Source organism: Camelus dromedarius, chromosome 7 (assembly GCF_036321535.1).
Source record: "Camelus dromedarius isolate mCamDro1 chromosome 7, mCamDro1.pat, whole genome shotgun sequence".
Taxonomy (NCBI): domain Eukaryota; kingdom Metazoa; phylum Chordata; class Mammalia; order Artiodactyla; family Camelidae; genus Camelus; species Camelus dromedarius.
In genome coordinates, this window is record NC_087442.1 from 16541601 (window position 1) to 16564348 (window position 22748).

Below are 22748 nucleotides of genomic sequence, written 5' to 3' on the forward strand. Positions count from 1 at the left end.
TACCAGGAGCAAGAGCATGGCCCAGTAAGAGAGAGACCAACTCACGGACTATTAATTACAGTCCAGTAAATATGACTGCAAGTGCAAGGATTGAGTATTCACAGGGTGTTTTAGTGGATGGGGGGAGGGGGAGTTTTTAAGCGTGTGTAGGGGAGGGGCTGAGGGTGAGAAGAATTTGGCAGGGATGCAAGACATTTATATATATAATGGAAGAGGTGAAGTCTGGGCAGTGTTAAGAAATGAGTAGAATTCCAGTCAAAATCCAAAACTGGATTGTGGTAATAGCTGCACAATTGTATTAAACTTGCTAAAACTCATTTGAAGTCTATGCTAAAAATGGATGAATTTTGTGGTATATAAACTCTACTTCAAGAAAACTTTTTTTTTTTTTTGCAAGAACATTGACTTTAGAAACAGACAAATGTGGACAAATTCCTGGCTCTGCAGTATACTAGCTGTGTGGTCTTGATCAAGTTAGTTAACCTCGTGTAAAATAGGAATAATGATATGGTTATCGGGGTTGTTGGGAAGATTAAATGGGATGGTGTATGTAAAGTGCCTGCTACATTATCACACTCAGTGTGAAATAGTTACTCTCCCTGGGGTGCTTAATGAGTGTTTGTGCTGATCACCAGACACCTCTCTTTGCTGTGTCTTTCAAAGGGTTTGGGAGCAGCTGTAGCTTCTTCTGACTTCCTTTCAGTAGAACTTGACTCTGATGTTCACCCCACCCACCCACCCGAACAGTTACTCTCTATTTCTCTTCTTCCTTTGCTAGCTGAGCACAATGTTACCTACACTTCCAGTGGTATTTCTCTGTGCCTTTGCACATGCTGTTCTTTCCGCCTGCATTGTGTGTATTACTTTCTTCACTTAACTAACCCTTAATCATTCTTTTGTTCATTTTTCAGGATTTTTAAATTATGTAATATTTCAAATGTACAGAAATTAAAGAATAATATATGAACACTGGGCAGCCAACACACAGTTTTAACACATCTTAACATTCTGCCATATTTACTTTAGAACTTTTCATGTAGTCAAGTCTTTGGGTTAGTTTACTTTTTCATTTGGTTTTTTTTTTTTTTTTTGAGATGAGTTGTGTTGGAGTAGGGTCTAGAATCAAAATATAATAATTTCTAAGATGGACTACACATTGGATTATGTGTATCAACTTTTAAATATTAGATTTTCTTTATTCAGCAAAACCTTTTTTGTTAATAGTGATCTCCTATATTTTTTATATCACTTCATTCATAACATTCAGTAAAAGAGTGATCATTTTTCACAAGTTCATCAGGGAGTGGAAGTGGGGGCATTATGTGGACCTGATAGCACCGTCCCATGGCATGAGATCTAAGTTTCTTGGGGACACTTTATGTCACCTTCCATAATACAATTAGGCTTTTATTCCTGATTTCAGTTTTGAAACAAAGTTATTATGGTCAGTCCATCTAAAATGATCCAAGGAACCTGCTAAAGTTATGTCAATTAGTAACTTTTTCTAGAAAGACTGACAGAATTAAATAAAAATGCAGTAGCACTGTAAGGCTTTTTCATATTGTGTGTATGTGTGTGTCTGCACACGTGCGTCTTTCTCATTTTTTATTGTTGTTAAAATATCTACTGAACAACTGTAAAGTCTTTATTTGTCATCCTTCCCTTTAGTCAGAATTTTGTTCTTTCTCTTTCCTGTCTTCTTTTTTAAAGGATACAAGGCTCTCTTTGCTTCAGTTCTGTGTATCTGGTTCTCTTTTCACCATCACATGGCCTTGATTTGACCATACAACTCATTATATAACCTGACCATTTAAATGATACATTTCTTTCTCCATCTTTGTGGGACAGGTTTCCCAATGTTTCTATATTTAGCCACATCTGCAACTTTGCCAGGTAACAGAACATGGCCATGGTTCTAAGGTAAACCTGAAGGTTTTCAGGCTTTGAAAGGGACCTTTCAGAGACTCTCATTGGGAATTTTTAGAGCTGTCCCCTTTCCTATTCTCCTTAGATTGTTTTCTTTTATTCCTTTAGTCACATTTCTTCTTCTTCTTTTTTCCTTGGCTCTCTTGGCTTTCCATTTGCATCTCCATCACTAGCATTTTAGAAGTGAGAGTCATTGTCCTTTGAGTTTTCTCTTGGAAATTTTTTTCTTGTTTTTCTCGGACCTTTCTTCTGAACGCCTAGATAGCTGCTGCTGCAGCATCGCCTCCCCCTATTCCCCTTTCTCTTCCTCTTTCCTCTCTTGAAGTGGGAGCTGAGGTGGTGCTCTTCAGTCTCTACCCGTGTGTGTTCACGAGAATCTGGTTCAGGAGGGTTTAAGGAGAGTCCCCAGGTGCTGGAAGCTCCCACTTCTCCAATCTTCTCCCTCACTAGAGGCTTTCTTCCTGTCTATGAGGTCAAGCCACAGCTTGACACAGCTTGAATAGCCATCGTTGTAGGTGGCAAAAGAGAAGAAGATGCCCCAGGGCCCAGAAGACCACCCTTGCTTCCAGAGAGGGGACAGTGGAGGTGGTTTTCTATGACAGTACATTTGAAGAAAATATAGGTGAAGTGAAAAAGTAAATGAAAACTATGTAACTTACTAAAATTGACTCAGGAAGAAACAGAGGATCTGAACTGTATAATCAGTAAAGGAATGGAATCTGTAGTATAAAATCTTCCCCTGCCAAAAAGAAACAAACACCGGCCAATAAAGTTTTATAGGTGAGGACTGCAGGAAACACTTATTATGCCCAGTGCTTTATACTCCTTTCCACGTGGAAGGAAATGTGTTGGTGTAACACAGCTGGCATCTTTTTAACCTTTTCACTTATCTTCAGGGGAATGGGAAGAGTTTATCTAATTAGTGAGTACAGGAGTAAGCTTTGAGTGCATCTAGCCTCACCCTCCTTTGGAATTGTCTTGTTTCAGAGAGAAAATTCGTGAGTGATCTTATCTGTAAAGCCACTGCCCTGCGGGCGTGTTAGACCTCTGGGTCTCGAGCTGCCTGTCTGGGTGGATGGTCTGTCTAGGTCTGTCTGAAGCTTGCTGTTGCCTCATACTTGAACCACATTATCCAACAACTTTATAGCATACAGCTGTATTCTGCTTTCTACGCTTATGACACCTATCTATTTCTTTCCATACTTAGTTACCAATTCTACAACTTTGGATTGGTGAAAAACTGTTTTGAAAACTTTATGTTGAACTAAATTTAGACGAATAGGAAAGTTGCCAGAATAGTGCAGAATTTCACATATCCTTCCCTCAGCTTCCCCTAATGTTAACATCTGACAGAAGCATACTACAATAGTCAGAACCAAGAGATTAACATTGGTACAGTACCACTGTCACCGGAGAGTACATTCTTGTCTCACACAGGAAAGAATTCAAGAATGAGCCCCAGTTAAGGGAACGTAGATTTATTCAGGGAAATACACACTCCATAGACAGTGAGCCCTCTCACTCAGAAGGGAAAGCAGCCACGAGGTGTGGGGGTGGTTAGTTTTTATGAGCCTGATAATTTCATGTGCTAACAAGTGGGAGGATTATTCCAACTGTTTTGGGGAAGAAGTAGGGATTGTAGGTGTGTCATTTAGCATGCTAATACGTTACAGTGCGCATATAATGAGGCTCAAGATCCACTGGAAGTCAAACCCTCCACTATCTTTGGGCTGAGTTGGTTCTAACCAGTTTATTGCCATCCTCAATGGCTGTGTCATTCTTTTAATGGTTGTGCCCTGCCCCCTTCCCTCCTGTCTCACTGCTAGCTAAACTGAAGACCTCATTAAAATTTTGCCACTAATCTTCCACTAACATCCTTTTCTATCCCAGGATCTTATCTAGGATCTCACACTTTATTTAGCTGTGGTCTGTGGTGGCCCCTTAGCCTTTCCTTGTCCTTCGTGACCTTGATATTCTTGAAGAGTATAGATTATTTTGTCAAGTGTCTCTCAATGTGAGTTGGCCTGATGTTTTTTCATGATTGAACTGAGGTTCTGAGTGTTAGGTGAGAATACCATGAAATGTCATGTTCTCCTCGCTGCATCATATCACAGGGCTCATGATGTTGATGTGTCTTACTATTGACAGTGTTAACCTTGATCACTTGGTTAAGGCAATTTCTGCCAAGTTTCTCCACTGTAAAATTACGTCTTTCCCTTTGTAATTAATAAGTATGGTGGGGGAGATCTTTTGAAATCATGCAAACTTTATCTCTCCTCAAACTTTTACCCACTAATTTTATCATCTATTAATGGAACTTTTCTGCAACTATTATTATTGTGGTATTTCATGGTGATTTTATATTTGTATCTTTCCTTTTACATTTATTAATTCAGATTCTACCATAAGGAAGAAGTGTCCCATCTCTACCATTTATTGATTTAATTGTTTATTTTTATCAGTATGGGCGCATAGATATTTATTATATTTATGGATTAAAATCTAACACTGTAATTATTTATCTTGCTGCTCAAATTGTTCCAGCTCTGGCACTTAGGAACTACTTTGGGTTGGCCTCTGTGTTTTGTTTTAGGGGCATGTTCTTACTTTCTGGCAAAAGATGTTCTAGGCTTATCTTGCATGTATTACCTTCCTTGGCCCTGGAATCACCTATTTCTCCAGGGAACTCTGGTTCCTTTTATTAGTAGTGTTTAGAATCCAAGATCTGAGCACAAGGTATGAAATTGGCTAAAATTTCTGACAATTTCAAATTGATGAAAATGAGGAGTAACTGGAATTCATATGCTTCTGGGAATTGGTACAGTCAGTTTGGAAAACAATTTGGCATTAGCTCCTAAAGCGTAGGGAAGTACATTCCATGAGTCAGTAATTTCATTGGAAAAACCCTTGAACATGTGCAACAAGAGTTGCATGCAGCTTTGTTTGGAATAGCACAAAATGAAAATAACCCCAATGCCCATCAATAGGAGAACAGATGAATAAAGTCTGGTATATTCATAAAACTGAATACTTTAAAGCAGTGAAAATGAGCTACAGCTGAACACATCAACATGAATGAATCTCAGATGCATGATATTGAGCAAAAAAGAATACAGACAGTATGATTTCATTTACAGAAAGTTCATCAACATGCAAAATAGAGCAATGTAGCTATTTATAGGAATGCATAAGTGATAAGATGATAAAACTAGACAGAAAAGGTGACAACAACTCCAGAATCCAGGATAGTAATTACAGGTAGGGAAAGAAATGCGAGGGGTTTCAGAAGTATTGATAGTTATCATATTTCTTAAGCCAAATGGTGAATTAGTGGGCATTCATTTTATTTAGATCAGACATATGTATGTGTGAAATACTGCATAATGAAGAAGAAGAAAAGGAGGGAGGAGCTGGAGGAGGGGAAGAAGAAGATAAAGGGAAAGAAGAAAAGAAAGGAAGAAAAGATGGGAGGGAAGGATATAGAAAGGGAAGGATGGAGGGAGGGAAAGAAAGAAACAAAAGAGCATTCCTGGACACAATGTCTTATGATTCGGGTGGTTGTTCAGATTCTGACACCAAATATGCATTTGGCTTTGAATGAGTCAATAAACTTCTTAGAGCCTGTTTTCACACCAGTTAAATAGAAAAAATGTACTTCACAGTGTTACCAAAAAATGAAATATTTATAGAATAGAACTTCAAAGAAGTAATAAAGCATTCTAAAATATAAAAGAAAAGGAAAGTTAATACCTCAAATTACCTTGCTTCTTAATGCCAGAAACCTCGTGTAGTTCAACATTTATATATAATTTCACATTCAGTGACTATTTAACTTCTATCCAGCTCACTCCTTGCTGAACTAACAAATCAGGAGGAAAGCAGATATCCTGCTTATGCCTTTCAAAAAAGTTGGTTTGCTCTTCTGACAAAATTCATGGAAGAGTGGCTTAACCAGAGCACTTCTGAGGTCTCAGGCTGCAGAACCTAAGGACGTTTCTCACTAGGGAAGGGCAACGTCGATGGGCTCTCTGGGGGTTGGAGGAGAAAGCACATGGGGAGGGGTTGGTGTGATCGGGCCTCAGTTTCAACAAATTCAATAATAATCACTATAAGATGCAGGCTACTACACCTTACTATGTGCCAGGCTCTGTTCTAACTTCTTTATTTTCATTATCCCATTAATTCTCATAACAACCCAGAGAGATATGTCCCATTGTCTCCATTTTACAGATGAGAATATAGACTCTCAGAGAATTGAAGTAAATGACCCACGGTCATCAAATGAGTGACACGGGCAGATTTCCTCCTGAGGACCGTCTGCAGCCAAAGCCCCCACTCAGCATCTAACAAATGTCTGTTGATTGACTGAGCTCTCCTTAGAGAGCTTCACATATCACAGGTATACTCTCTGGGCTGATGAGACTCCTCGTCACCAGCCAACTTCACAAATAAATCTGTGATTTTACTAGAGTTGTCACTATGTTACTTACATCTCTAGCTCTTCTCACCTATATATACACACACCTGTCCTTCAGGGGTCCCTGGTCTACTCAGCCCAGCTACATCCATCCTATACATCCTCCACAACCCGCCTCCATAGCCCACCTCTGGGAGAAGGAAATTAAGGTGCCTTGTACATGTTATTCCTAGCATTGTGTAAAAAAACTGAGCACCCATTTGGTCAAATGGGAGTTCACAGTGCTACAAGCAAACCCTTGACCATGTGGCAACCTTTCACTAAACAAATCACTAAGGAAACTTCAATCCAATTCTACTCAGCCTCACCCTGAAGGGAGGTAGAAAAGTAGACAAAAGACAGTGTACATTGAGTCTTCACCCTTTCAAACCTCACGCCCCAAATCAGCTAAGCATATCCATCTTTTAGAATAGATTCCAACCTGACCCACTTCACACCTCTCTTTCCCTCTTCACCTTTGCTATTTATGTCTCTGTCTGAGACACTTTCATTCTCAAGCAAAAATCACCTGTTTCCAGATCTCTAACTAAAACTCTTATTTCTTGCTTACTTTTTGGCAGTATCCATCCTTAACCACTGATGTTAGGAGTTGAACTTTTACCAAAAAAAAAAAAATTGTCCTAATGGTGCAAATTATTTTTTAAATACACAATAAAGGATTTATATTCATAGAAAATATGTGCTGCTTTCAGCAAACAAGCTTATGTATGAAGTCCAAGCTTATGTATGAAGTCATCAGTTCTGTAAAAGGGAAAGAAGAAAAACAATTAGTTCAAAGAGAGCATTTTCCCCCTTCTTCTTGGTATGCAGTGCCACACACTTGAACAATTCACATTGACTCAATTCCGTGATCTAGTGTGGTGTAATACACAAGCATGACCTGGAGCTAGGAGATGTTGGGTTTACTCCCACAGTCTATTATGCTAGCTGCGTGACCTCAGGACAAATTGCTTAAAACTGTAATCCAAGTTATTTGTCTGAAATTTAAGATGTTAAACTATATAATCTTTAAAGATCTTTTTAACATAGCCGTTTTAGATCCCAAAAAATACATAAGTACTTATCCTATGTTGGAGCCCTGGGTACTATGGGAGAAATATGATCCTTATTCTCAAGAAACATATTCCATGAAAATATGAGTTATTTTTAAGTAGTCAGTTACAAGATGACATTTTTCTTTTTCCCTTTGTAGGGTGAACTTGGTTCAAGCCATTTTGGCCCCATTTATAACTAACTTTTCTTCATTTAGTCTGATTTTCCTCTTCCTAATCCCCAGAAAAAGACACATGGTAGAATCATGGTCCAAGAAACTAAATCCTGTTACTCAACACATCAACATGGCTTATTATTTACTTACCACTTCTTTTTCCTTCCAGTGTTAACACCCTTCAATTGATAGAGATTAAGCTATTTCTTGTGCTTTTCAGAGCTTGGATTATGATGGACTAGGTAGAATGACTCTTCCACTACAATATGACTAGAATCTGGATAAATTTCAAATATAATTTTAACACATTGCTGACATACAAGAAATAAGTGATATCTCATGTACCAAAAACGAAAACTAGTAAATCTGGAATGATGCACAGCTTAAACAAATGAAAAGGCTAGGATTGCTTTGGGGGACAAATGTCAGTACCAGCACTGGGACTAGAAGATTAAACCTTGGGCTTTCTGCAAAGTGGACAGTGAGACTCTCTTATTAAACCAGGATCTTTGAAGGGGACCAAAGTGGTTTCAGATCAGCAGTACCCCCAGATCCACAAAGAAACAAATACAAATCCCCAGTTGAGTCTTTCTGATTTGCAAAGATTAAATACAATTGAATATAATAAGAAACTTTATAGCATACCATAAATGGAAGTCAGGAGAACACAATAACATCATATTTAAATTCCTGAGAATTTAGATATTGAAATTATCAGAGAATTTAAAATAATTATGCATCAGAAGTTTTAAGAAATTAAAGATGGAATAAAAACTGAAAAAGATCAAAATAGAGATCTAATAAAAATACCAGGCATATTTGAAAAAAATCAATTAGAACATTTTTATAAATAAAGTATATTATTGAAATTAATAATTCAGTAGATGAATTATACAGCAGAAAATATGCAGTTGAAGAGAGAATTAAATCTGAAGGAAGTGTTCAGACTATAATACATAGAGACAATCCCTGGGAATCCCAGCCCCTTCCCCAGGGCAGTTGGAATGATCCCACCTGTAGGCGTGTGAAGCTACTGAGCCCATAAAAACTGGCAACACTATGCCTAGTGGCCTTTTTTGCTCCTTCCTTTTTGGAGATGGCCTGCACTCTTGTCTATGGAATGTGTACCTACTTTTACTTTAATCTGAGCACCCAATTCCCACAGCTCTTTCCTTGCCTTTCTCTTGCCTTACACTCTATGCAGTATGTATCTGTATAAATAAATCTACCTTTACTCAACAGTGGCTCGCACTTGAATTCTTTCCTGCGCGAAGCCAAGGACTCACATTTGTTGGGGCACATACCAGGGGCTCAACCGAGACCTAAGACACGACCCTCCTTACGCCCCACATCCGTTTTCCTGCATCACAGCCACTGTGCAAAAAAGTTTGGTGGTTCTTCAAAAAGTTAAACATAGACTTACCATATGACCCACTAATTCCACTTCTAGGTATATAACCCCCAAAACTGAAAACAAGCATTCAAACAGATACTTGTACACAAATGTTCATAGTAGCACTATTCACAATAGCCAAAAGGTAAAAACAACCCAAATGTCCATCAATGGATGATGGATAAATAGATCTGGTATACTTACACAATGAAATATTATGCACCCACAAAAAAGGAATTAAGTACTGATACTTGCTACAACATGACTGACTCAAACACATGCCAAGTGAAAGAGGTCAGACACAAAAGGTCACATATTATATGATTCCATTTGAAATATCCAAAGTAGGCAAATCCATAGAGACAGCAGATTACTGGCTGCCAGAGGCTGGGGAGAAGAAGGAATGGAGAGTAACTGCTTAATTGGTGTGGATTTTCCTTTTGGAGTAATGAAAATGTTCTGGAACCAGATAGTGGTGATGGTTGCAGATTGTTGTGAATGCACTAAATACCGTAGAATGTACACTGGAAAGTGGTTGAAACTGTGAATTTTATGTAAGTTTTACCATAATAAAAAAAAAGTTCACAGATATAAAGAAATTTAGCAAACGTGGATAAATCCAGATATTACATATTATGATAAATGATTATTTGTGTTATTCCAAACATGAAGTAAAAGTAATACACAACAAACATGTGAGTTGAGAAAGGGGTGATCAGAGTTAAAGCATTTTAAAATCCCTGTGAGACCCTGAGAGCCACGGACTTTCAAATGATTTTGACTGTAATCCACAGTTAGAAAATGTTTACGTTGTCACCCAGTGTGCACACATATGTGTATGACTGAAACGAAAATTTCACAAAATAATACTTGCCCTGGGTGTTATATGCTGAAGTTTTCTAATCAATTGAATTCCAATTTTAAAATGCTGATTGTGTCCCATTAAGTTGGTTTCAAGATCCACTAATGGACTGTAACCCACCACTTGAAGAAACTGGTGTGAAGAGCAGGTGGTGGCACCCAAATAAAGATGTGGGTTAAGAAGAGAAAATAAACAGAAGGGTCTGAGCAGTTCAGTGTCCACGCTAATGCTGTGTCCACAAGCATCTCCAAGTGGTGAATTGGCAGGATTTTCAAAAATTTTTTGAGCTATCACCCTGTTCCACGGGGCAAAACATTTCTATTGGTGCACTGGAAACAGTATTCTCTGAATTGCCAAGATAAAATTCTCTTGAGTTATTCAGTATGGATGTAGCTAATGGTAGGCATTTCATATTCATGCACATTGCAGAGTTGTGTACCCCAATTTGAAGAAATCAGAAGATCTGAGTGATGGTCTTACCCCTTGTTACCTTGGGCAACTCCCTTCATTTCTCCTGGTTTTGTTTCCCTTATCTGTAAAATTAAAGGGAACTTTACATTTTTCCTAAAAAATCTGTAATTCACTCTAACAAGGTTACAGAGACCCCTGATTTCACACACTTAAACACATGTACATACACAGATGCATTGCATCAAGATGAAGGAAATTTAATGTAGGCCCTTAGGAAACACCCACAGCATTGGCATTAATCTTTTCAAATAGAAAGTGATGAGAATTGATGATTTATTGAACATATTTTTATTTTCAGACATAATTTTAAAATTTAGAAGATAATTTTTTAAGTTAAAAATTTTAAATGTTTTAAATTAATTTTTTTTTAATTTTTAAAAATTTAAATTAGTGTTTGATTGGGTGTGGTGTGGTTTAGTTACTGCAACTTCAGGAACATTACCAAGTTAAGAAGGGATTAAACTGGTCTGAGCTTGTACCAGTAAACATGTCCATATTCCATGGTAGCTAAATGGCTCATGTTTAAATTCTTGTTCCAATTGCTGTAAGGTACCTCAGGGAACAGTCTTTGTAAGCGATGTTTACACATGAGCTATAGATGTCTGTGTTTCCCAGCATAATTATTTGTTTATGTTAGCTAGTCATTGTAACTGACCATGCCTTGGGATGAAGTGTGACTAAGAGATTTGGTATCTTCAGTCCACCACTGTCTGGGAAGATTCCTAGGAAATGAAAGAGTGGAAAAGACACTCTCCACTCCAGCCATACTGAACTATTTTTAGTTTCCTGAAAACCTTTTGATGATACTTGCTTATTGTCTTTTTTTTTTTAACTCATTTTCTGTGGAAAATTTCAAACATAGATAAATAGAATAGTGTAATAAACCACACTCACTCATCACTCAACTTCAGCTATTACTATTCTACCACTCTTGTTTCATCTATACCATCCACTCCCCATATGCCCTCCATTTGATTATCATTATGTTTACAGCTTTTAAGGTAAGCTTTACATACATTGAAACACACAAGTCTAAACTGAACAGTTTTGACAGAGGTACGCCTGGGTACCTACACCTTTCCATCTTACGAGAGAGAGTCCTCCTCCCTTCCCAGGTGGCCCCCCAGCCTCCCAGAAGCAACCACGGATTTTTTTTTTTCACCTTAGATTAGCTTTGCTTATTCTAGAACATCATACAAACTGAAACATATGACTTTTATATACCCTTTTGTGTCTAGCTTCTTTTCTCAGCATTATGTTTGTGAGATTCAGTCGTGCTGTTGCATGTATCAGTACACTAATTCATCCTTTTTTCTTGCCAGGTGGTAATATACCACAACCTGTTTACCCGTCCTCTCGTTGATGGCCTTTTTGATTGTTTTCAGTTTAGGGCTATTGTGAGTAAAGCTGCTATGAAAATTCTTTGTACAAGTCACATGATTTGTTAACATATATTTTCCCTTATCTTAGATAATTACCTGGGACTGCAGTTACTGGATCATAAGGTAAGTATGTGTTTAACTTTATAAGAAACCTCCACACTCTTTGCCCAAGTGGTTATACGGTTTTACACTCCCATCAGCAATATATATGACTTCTAATTGTTCCACATTCGTATCAGTATTTGATAGTGTCAGTCTTCAATTTTAGCTGTTCTATGAGTGTAAAGTAGTATCTCAATGTAGTATTAATTTGCATTTCCTTAGTAACTAAAGCTGTTGAGCACGTTCTCACGTGCTTATTACTTGGGCCTAATGTGTTTTCACATGCGGTTCCCTTGCCCAAAACACTTACTACCACCCTTGCCTAGTTAACTACTTACTCCCTATCTTGTTCTTTTCCACTATTGAAAGGAATCCTCCCTCCAGTGAAGCTGAGAGAGAAGGAAATCAGCCTAAAACCTACATGAGAATGAGTTTTCTAGAATCAGCACCAACCATTGTCTTTTTTTGAGTGCCCTGGAACGTTAGGGCAGGGGAAACTCTCCTTTCCTGCACCACCCGTCCCCCCATTTCCCAATTTAGTAACTACAAACAGCCCAAGTCTTAGTTACTCCTTGAACTTGATGTTAAGAGGTAAAAAAGCTTGTAAGACTGGGACTTAAGTGGAGACTGGGGCATACCATCATGTCTGAGAGGAGAGTACTATGTGGAAATTTTATTGAACAGTAAGCACCTCAGCTTCAATATTTCCCTTTGAAGGGATAATCCTGTGGTTTTCAAGCCTGTAGAGAATTAGAATGACTAAAATTTACAGCAGGAGAAAGAAATATTATTTTCTTGGAATATAGACGCTAAGTTTCCATTAACTAGAAAGGCACAGCATTCTCTTGCTGCCTGTGCTCTGTAAAGCTCCTCCCCTGACCTGTTTCCAATGTCTTCTAAGAAGATAAGGAGAAATTTTCTCAAGCCTCCCTTAACCTGACCTTCAGTGACTGCCTGGGGGTTGAGGAGAAGCATGCAAAGATCCTCTGTGGGAAGAAAATAGGGCTGCTGTCACAAAGATTAGTGATACTTTCCATATCTTGCCATCTTGGTTGCTAGCCTTCTGGTTTTCTCCTGTTAAGGAGGAAGCTCAGTAGTATGTTTGTAATCAGTTATGCCTCTGAAGTAGATGCTTTTGGCGCACCATTCCCCTTGGCACCAAACACTAAGATACACACTGACGGCTTTCTATCGCCAATGCCTGTATCCCTTAGCCTGAGAGTTGTCAATGGCCACAGGAGCATGCTGGGTGTCAGGCTGACTGGAAGTGCCAAGGAGTCAACATCTCTGGGAACAGCCCCCAAACTAATGACAGGTGGAAGTTAGTAGCCAAATTCTCTTTCTCATCCTTTAGGTGGGACAATTCTCAGGGATGCTCTACACCACCTCCCAGGGTTGCACAGTTGAAATGAGCCCCAGCTCCCCACAGCAGTAACAGCAGTAATGTACTCGGGAATGCATCCTCTCCTGGCTTCCTTCCCATGCCTGGCTCACTGTCGTTCCCCACCCCTCCCCAAGCCATCAGTGCGTCCTGAGATCGCCTTCCAAATAAACCAGCCTCAGTCCTAGTCTCAGGGTCTGTTCTGGAGAAACCTAGTCTAGGCTAGTTTAATATCAAGCAAACTCACTAATATTAGGAGGAACATATTGTTAACAAATCTTCTGACACTCTAAATGCTTCACTTCACATCCAGCAATCCTAAGACCTGGAATTCACTTCCTTTGGTCTTACCTGCTGTTATCCCTGAAGTATTATTGTTAGAATTCTTCTCAGGCAAAGATCAAGTTTAAGGAAGAACCACAAAACCAAGGAAGTGCATCTCACATATTCGAGATCAGATGGATAATCAGCTACTTGCTTTCTCAAAGCAAAGTGATATAATGTATAATATTATTTCCCAGCACATTAGGATACTTCTATGTAAAATAAAAGATATTCTTAATGTATTGTGTTGATGTTTTGGTTTTACTCACCTTTGCCCATTTTGGGGAGCAAAATGAAAAGCCAAGGGTAATTTTGCTGAAGAAAGAGAAGTGGCTGATGCTGGTGTATTGGCATGTACGTGTGTGTGTGGACCCAAGAGTCCTCAGCGTTCTTTGCCCTCCACACTCTCCTCCTCCAAAAATATTAACACAACAAAAATATTCTGGCAAGTTTGGGTTTATGGATATGCCATGGGTTGATAAGTTTGGTAAATAGCTCCACTTGATATTTTTGTAGATCAAGAATCAGAAGAGTATCACAAAATTGAAACAATGTCAGGGTCCCACAGCTCAAGATGCTAGAAGTCTTCTAGTACCAAGCTATATTTTGTTTTCCTGTCCATTAAAATATTTCTTCTTAAATCCCAATCCCAAATCCAGAGATTCAACCCTGAAGCTTAGTTCCATAGCTCCCTCCAAATAACTGTCTTCCAGGTAACTTAATATTAATTTCATTGTTCTTAAAAAAAAAAAAACAACATAATTGCTACTTGATAAGGACAGAATCTTATTCTAGGTTCATGTTTAATTAAATTAAATATACTCTATGGTTTATATGTAGAAGAAGAAGAGAAACCTAGTGCACAGATTTGTCTCATGATGCTTTTAGCGAAATCCTTGAGGTCAGCGTAGTGCAATGCAAAGATACCTACTGGTCCAGTAACAGATTCTCTAATTCTCCATCTTTTTGCTCATCAGTTCACAACGAAAGACTTTGTATATTTCCTGTAACCAATATCCTTATAAAAATAATACCTTTTTCATCCTCCCCCCGCCCATGCTTTCTTTCCTGAGGAAACTGGGGCAAGTGTTAATAAACATCTGTTCTGGTTATTCTTTGATTTTCCCCAGATCCATTCTCTGTTCTCCTCTGCTATGTTCTTTGTCTTGGGAGGCTGGCCTCTAAGGACTGTCACCCTCTGGCCAGTGGGAGGCACCAGCAGAAGACCAGATTGTGGGAGAAGAGAGATGCCAGGGTGTTTATTCCTTACTAGTCACTCTCTGCTTCACCGTGGTTCTATCAGTGGCCTCATCACCAAAACTACATTTATGTTGGGGCAGTCCCCCTGACTCTAGTTCTCAACCAGGCCCTAGCAATAGGGTTGTCTCCCCCTGCTGTTCAGGCCGGGGACTGCAACAGCTTCCTGCAGCCCCTGGTCTCCAGGGGTCTCAACATCCCTATATCCCTCACTGGCTCCTCTAACTCTGCGTATATTTCTATAAATAGTTCCTTTGTCAAAAAGCCTCTACACAACAAAGCTGAGTATGCTCTCTATTTCTTGCTGAGCCCCCAGCTAATAGAGCCTCCTACCTTCAAGTTTTTAGCAGTCCATGCCACAGTGACAGACTTAGGGATCACAGTCATTTCTCTGAGCCTGGAATCAAGTAAGTACTTGGGCACATAGAGGCGTCATATTTCTCTCAGGGCACTCCCAACACTCAGAGGAAAACATGATGTCAGAAATTTTTTTAAAAGGAAAATAGAAGTGTTTGTCTGAAGCACACTGTACCATTTGAACTAGATGCTCATAGGAAAATATATTTGTATATTTTACAGTCAAGAATGGGTATTTTCTGGGAACTGAAACAGAACTTGGGAAAATCTGGTCTTTTGTGGAGCTATTCATATGTATATCAGCTAGTTGTTGCTCCCAAAAGTCTGTGTAACAAACCGCCCCCAAACTCAGTACCTTAAAATCACAATCATTTAATCTCACAACCTGCAGGTCAGCTGGGCGGCCCTTCACCCTCCTTGGACAGGTGACCAGTCAAGACATGGCTCTTCTCATGGCGATGACAGAGGTGCAAGAGGCAAGCTCACTCAAACATATTTCAGGACCCTGTTTATGTCACATCTGCTAAAGCAAGTCACATCGCCAAACCCAAGGTCAGGATGTGGGAGAAAGATATTCCCTTCATGGAGGTGAAAGGGAGAAGGTGTAAGCACTTTTGACAATAATCTACCACAGTGGGTAAACTACAAAAAAGTCATTCAAAGGCAGGCTGCTGCTTATTCAATTAAAGAGAGAAGAATTTTTTGTTTCCATTTTCCTCTCATTCATCACAAGTGAACTAAAGTGACTTTTACAAATATCAGGCTAAATTTCTTGTCATCTAGAAAGTTTCTTAATAAAGAGATGATATTGCTCTAGAAATAGAGGCATTTTGAGGTTTCAGACATCAGGCAAAAGTTATTGTTATAGAGAGTCTAATATCCGTTCATGACTAAACTGAGATTGCCAGACTTGGGACCTGAATCTAGCCTTGTTCACTTTGGGGTTTTTTTGTTTTTGTTTTTGTTTTTGTTTTCCTGTGAGGGTCAGATCCCAAAGGAATTACTCTCATTCTGAATTCTGGGGTGAGAATCAACACATACCACTGAAGATGCCTGTTACTGATTCCACAATCTGGATATCCAAAGAGTAGTCAAAGTGTCCAAAGGAATGCTTCCTTATCTGCACAGACTTTCCTTAATTAGTGACTGATTTGAACTTTAACTGAGGTTTATTCGGTTTGGAAGGGGTTGAGTTGAAGATTCCAGTAGCTCTCGCCAGTTTAGTATCCACCAATTCTTTCTTAGTCCAAGGAGCCGGGGGAAAGTGATTCCCTTGTACAGAATTTAAGGAGGAGCAAAAAGTCCTTAGTTATCTTGGTCATCTTTGAGAGGAAAAGAATTGTTTAAAATGGTGAACCCAGCAAAGAAAACAGCTAGAAGATCAGCAAGAAATGTCCATTATTCTCCCTGCACAGTGTGTAAACCCAATAAGTGTTCATAAATGATGGATTGATTTCAAAAGAAACATTAGCTTGGGATTCTAACTGTTTAGTAACAGAGTAGAAATTCAGAGAAGAGATACCAGTATGATTTGCAGTCATGACAAACCGCACAGATTAGATGATACTGGACAGGACTTGAAGAATAAATTGGCTTGACTAGATAAAGAAAAAGGAAAATGCACTGGGAGACAGTGTGAGTAAAGTTTGGAGATATGAATGAACATGATATATGGGGTAGTATGTAGGGGTAATGAAAAGACCATCTTGACCAAAAGGGGGAAGTGATCACAAATTAGGTGGGATGGAGATTGTAGTGCCAGATTATGAGGGTCTCAATAGGTGAAGGAATTTAGATGTTATGTGGTGGATGTTAGAAGCTGTTGGAGTTTCTTGGTGGGGAGATTATTTACTGAAAACATCTCTGGTTATCACAACTGGCTGGTTTTCCTTATGACTTAGGCAGCTTTTGACTTGAGAGTAATGATTGTGGTGAATGAAAGAGGAGATGATTCATGTGTATTTTGACTTCTTTACAAATTTGTTTTTAGCCTGAATCATAGGAAGAGTCTGTAGCCTTTTCCATGGTGTTGTTGGCAGCAGCTGTAGGTTCCCATGGGAACACACATACTCACCCAAACCTTCCTCTTGTATTTATGCCCTCAGTTTCTGTTCACTTGGATGTTTTCATCTTTTCTATAGCACATACTCACATACAAGCTTAGAGCACAGTCTGTTTTTCTCTTATAACTAAGGATTCATTCTGAATATTTTCAAATACATAAAACTCCAAACCAAATGTGATGGAAGGAGGCATTTGGATAGACCATGAAGTGATAACATCACATTGAACACCATCCACTGTAAACATTTTAGCTTTCTGCAGTGACCAGATGCAGGGAAGATGGCTCAATGTGCTTCTTCAGTGGCTAATTCTGGAAAGCCTTGGCTAAATTCTAATCCAAAATAGGAAGAACCTCCCTCCCTCCCTCATGTTCAGAAGCTTGGCAGTCCTGGGGGTGACATTGCCCATTTCATCTCATGGAAGGAAGTTCTCCTCTGATCATAACAGCAAATCAGCAAATATTAACTGAACTCTTTACTCGTAGAAGACACACTTTCTATGTTACTTTGTTCCTTTGCCAAATTCCAGTGACTTGAAATCCAAAGTAGATGAAATTAAATAAGAGCAGTGGTATGTTTTTGAGAAACTCTGAGTTTGGTTACTGTAGATTTTCTAAGACACTGCTTCCCTTAGTTTATACAAGAAGTATTTATTGAGCTAGCTTCTAGACTAAGTGCTGGTGATTCAGACATGAATAACACTTCCTCTGGAGTGTTTCAGGTAAGACAAATACATGAAACAAATGAGCTGTAATAAAATGTAATAAGTCCTTTAAGAGAAGTGTACAAGTTCTGTGGGAAAGTTGAAGAGAACAATCCCGTGGTTCCATGGAGGCCTTCACAGAGCAGAAGGCATCTGGGCATGTCTCAGAGGATGAGCAGGGGCTCCCTAAGTGGGGTAAGAGCTCTTAAGGCAGAGAGCAGAATGCATGAAAGCACTGGTACATCAAAGTGCAGGCTGGCTGGGACTTCTTTTCATCCCAGTTGACACAAGTCAGAAATCCAGGGAGAGACCAGTGTGTGGGAAGCAGCTGTCCTCAAGTGTGGTCTTCTCAGCTCAGACCTGCTGCAAGCAGACATTTCAGGACTGCAGAATCAGGCTGATTCAGTCATAAGGGTAGGACTTCCTGGGGAGCAAACTGTTTGCAAACACTTTCATGGAAATGAGACTGTGGACTCAAAATAATGGCAGGTTTTCCAGACTATCAGGAAACACGATTTCTGGAGGAGGAGCCGTATTCTTCTAGAGGGAGCCCAAGGGAAACACCCCAAGGTTTCAGGAATTTCCAGTGGTCCCAGGCTCCTTCCAGAGTCCCAAGAATGCGCCCTCATGGTTTTCCTCACCACGCACACTTCACTTTACTAAAATATGAATTCACCCCCTAAGTTGGTTTCCTAGGACTAACATAACGAATTACCACGAACGTGGCCTGAAACAACAGAAATTTATTCTCCTGCAGGCCGGTAGGCCAGAAGTCTGAAATCAAGTCAGCAAGGTTGGTTTCTTCCTGCTATGGCTGCCCACCTGTCTCCCTTCAAGGCTCATCTCTACACACAGAAGGCTGCTTGATGGGGAGGAGGGGGCCCTTCTTCTGATTCTCTGCCTGGGGTGGAGCTTTTTATTGGCCCGGGGAGGAAGGAGCTCTCCAGTAAAGAAGCTGGAAGTGCTGGAGAGTAACATCCCAGAGTGGTCCTCAACCAAAGATAGATGGCAGTTTGGTGGATAACTAACCTAGCTCTCTGATCCCTCAGTTAGGATGCCTTTGAAGTTTATTCTGCACTCTCTCCCAGAATTCCAAAATGCAACAATGTTCAGTTGCCAACAGGGATAACTTATTCCATAATATACCTTTTATTCACTTTCTTCCTTTTCCCATCTCACTTCTCTACTGGTAATTCTTGAACTCTCTTCCCAAGTAAATTACTTGCACTCAAATTCTTGTCAGGGTCTGCTTCAAGGGGAATCCAAACTAAGACAAATACTATTTATATGCCAGTAACTCCCAGATTTATATCTCCAGTCCAAACACCTCTCAGATTCCAGAATCATTTATCCAACAGCTCTCCCAGCATCTCTGCATGGATGTCTAATATCCATTTCAAATTTAATTGTGTCCATAAGCGAGATCCTGCTTTCCCCTTCAAATCTGCACTTCTCAAGTTGAAGTCCTTTTGACTCCACTCTTTCTTGCACGTGCACAGATAGCCCTACATCAAAATCTGTTGGCTCCATCTTCAACTGTGTTCAACTCTTACCTCTTCTTATCTACCTGTTGGGCCCTCACCCAAGCTGCATTGCCTAGATTGTTGAGAAAATTTCCAAACTGTTTTCCCTCTGGGTCTCTTGCCCCATTAAGATTTCTTTTCTTCATAGCAGCCACAAGGATCCTTTTAAACCATAGTCAGATCATGTCACTCCTCTGCTCAGAACTGGCCGCTGACTTCATCTCAGAGCAAAAGCTAAAGTCCGTTGTATGGCATATAAAGCCCAATACAATCTGCTGCCTGTCTTCCCCTCTAATCTCATTTCCTACCACTCTCCTGCTCTTTTTGTTGTAGGACGTTGGTTCTATGTGCTCCTAAGCATGATACTTCCTAGAGCCTTTGCACTTACCCCCTGCAACCTGGAACGTTCTTATTCCAAATATCTGCATGCTTTGCTTCTTTACTTATTTAAAGTCTCCACTGAAATGTCACCTTATTTAGAAGAGTCTTCTTTGTGGGATATGAGGTGCATGTTCTCTGATCATTCCCTTGCCCGACTCTGCTTTCTTCTGCATGCTGCTTTCCTCAGATGCCTGTGTCGGCTGGCTCCTGGTTGGATTCAGTCAACAGGAATTCCATGAGATTGGAGAGTTGGAGGAGGGAAAAGGGAGGGAAGGATGTTTTCTCCTGTCTCAGGCTGCACCTCCAGGTAGCAGCAGATCTAGTTCCCTTTGAACTAGCTTCTAGCTTCTTCCAGGTCACTGCAGCCTCCTGGATATGATAATACAGTATTTTTCCTTTGTCCCTCCAGCATAGGAATGGTGGTGGCTGCCAGGTGTTGCTGATCTCTGGGTTCCTTTGCTGCCACTTATTTGGCCTCTCAGGTCTTCCAATATCAATGTAACCAATTCTCTCCATTAAATTCCTCTCTTTGAAAATACTCAGCTCTATTTTGGTTTTATTCACTGGGTCCTGATTTGACAACTTGTATCAGTTTCAGTCCTAAAAGGAAATTTGTAATTTGAGGAGAGTTTAATAAAAGAACTATTTACATAGGTATTAGTTCGGTTTTGGAAAAACAGCAAGGGTTTGTGCACTAACTTTTGGGCAATAACAGGATCCAATACATAGAAAATCCCAAAGAAATCACACACACACACACACACACAACCTTTACTAGATCCAACAAATGAAGCAAAGTTGCAAGGTATAAAATCAACATTCAAAAATTAGTTGTGTTTCTATACACCAGCAAAAAATAAAATTAAGAAAACAATTTCATTTACTATAGCATCCTAAATAAATAAATAAAGCACGTAGGGACAAATTTAACCAGGGAAGTTAAAGACTTGCACACCAAAAACTACAAAACATTGAGAAAAATTAAAGAATATCTAAATAAATGGAAATACATGTCCTGTGTTCACTAATAGATGACTTAATGTTGTTAAGATGGAAAAATTACCCAAAGCCATCTCTATCAAAATTTCAATGACCATTTTTGCAAAAATGTAAAATCCAATTCTCAAATTTATATGAAAATTAAAAGGCCTAAAATAGCCAAAGTAATATTGGAAGAGAACAATGAAGTTGGAGAATTCACATTTCCCAATTTCCAGACTTATTACAAAGCTACAGTAATCAAAACAGTGTGTTATTGTTACCAAGTCCAAACTCTTTCTGCTCGCTGCAGGACAGACCAGAAAATCAGGAGACAATGTGTTGGGGCAAGGAATAACAACTACTCATAAAGCTGGCAGACCAAGAAGGTAGAAGACTGATGTCCTGGAGAGCCATCTTCCCCAGGTCAGAATTCAGGTTCTTTTTATACTAAAAGGGGAGGAGGTGTGGATAGTTGTTGCAAACTTCTTGGTGTCAGAATCCTAGGTCAGGTCACAATGTTTCTGTAAACCTCCAACAAGACAAATGTTATTCTCTGCTCTGTAACTTTTTTCTCTATATAAATGGAAAAGTGTTAATACCCTTAAAGGCCAGAGCCTTGAGAATGGGCTAATCTTGTATACTTCAGGTTATAGATAACATTCTTTTACCAAAGGTGCAGAACCCCTATGACTAAGCGCAGGAAACAGAGCAGTGTCAGAGCCAAAGGAACAGATCGAATATGGAGTCAGATTTGTTCTTCTCTACTACATTACTGGCATAAATATAGACATAGGGACCAATGGAACAGAATTAAGGGTCCTTAATAAAACCCATACATGTATGGCCAATTAATTTTGGACAAAGGTTACCAAGGTCATTCAGTGGGGAAGGAATAATCACTTCAACAAGTGGTAGTGGAGCAATTTGATATCCACACGCAAAAGATTGAAGTGCGACCTCACAATATATACAAAAAATTAACTCAAAATCGACGAACAATCTAAGCATTAGAGTTAAATCCATAAAACTGTTAACAAGAAAACATGGATACAAATCTTCATGACCTTAAGTTTGACTATGGATTTTGGGTATGACACCAAAAGAATAAGCAATAAAAGAAAAAGTAGATAAATTGGACCTCATCAAATTTAAAAACCTTTGTGCATCGAAGGACATTATTGAGAAAGTGAAAAGACAACCTCCAGACTGGGATAATTTATTTTGCAATCATATAAATGATAAGAGTCTAATATCCAGAATATACAAAGAACTTTTACAACTCAACAAAAAGACAACCCAATTTAAAAATAGGCAAAGGACTTGAATAGACATTTCTCCAGAGAAGTTATACAAATGGACAACTAGCAAATGAAAAGATGGTAAATATCATTAGTCATTAGGGAAATACAAATCAAAACTGCAATGAGATACCACTAGGAGGGCTATAATTTAAAAATGTAAAATAGTGTTGGCAAGGATGTGGAGAAATTGGAACCCTCTTACAGTGCTGTTGGGAATTTTAAATGGTGTAGCCACTGTAGAAAATGGTTTGGTGTTTCCTCAAAAAATTAAACATAGAATTACCACATGAACCAGCAATTCCACTGCTCGGTATATACCCAAAAGAATTAAAAACAAGTACTCAAATACATGTGCGTGCATGTTCATAGCAGCACTGTTCACAATTACCAAAAGGTGGAAGAACTCAAATTCCATTAGTGAATGATAAATTGTGGATGAACAAGTTGTGGTATAATGGAATATTATTCAGCCATAAAAAGAATGAAGTTGATACAAGTTATGACATGAATTGTACCTCAGAAACATTATGCTCAGTGAAAGAAGCCAGGCACAACAGGCCACCTATTATATGATTCCATTTATATGACATACTCGGGGTGGGTACATCCACAGAGGCAGGAAGCAGATCGGTGGTTGCCAGGGCCTAGGAGAAATGG

At 39.2% G+C, this 22748-nt stretch overlaps 1 long non-coding RNA gene across 3 annotated transcripts in view; it reads left to right on the top strand.

Moving 5' to 3' along the window:
- LOC105085403 (uncharacterized) overlaps window positions 1–22748 on the top strand; it is a 56909-nt gene that overhangs the window by 6664 nt on the left and 27497 nt on the right. For 2 of the 3 annotated variants that reach the window (XR_010381763.1, XR_010381762.1), the window contains exons 2-4: window positions 11807–11841; window positions 15531–15691; window positions 21101–21213. This is a non-coding gene — a long non-coding RNA (uncharacterized LOC105085403). The remainder of the gene's footprint in view (window positions 1–11806; window positions 11842–15530; window positions 15692–21100; window positions 21214–22748) is intronic. The other variant, XR_010381764.1, reaches the window with a different exon arrangement.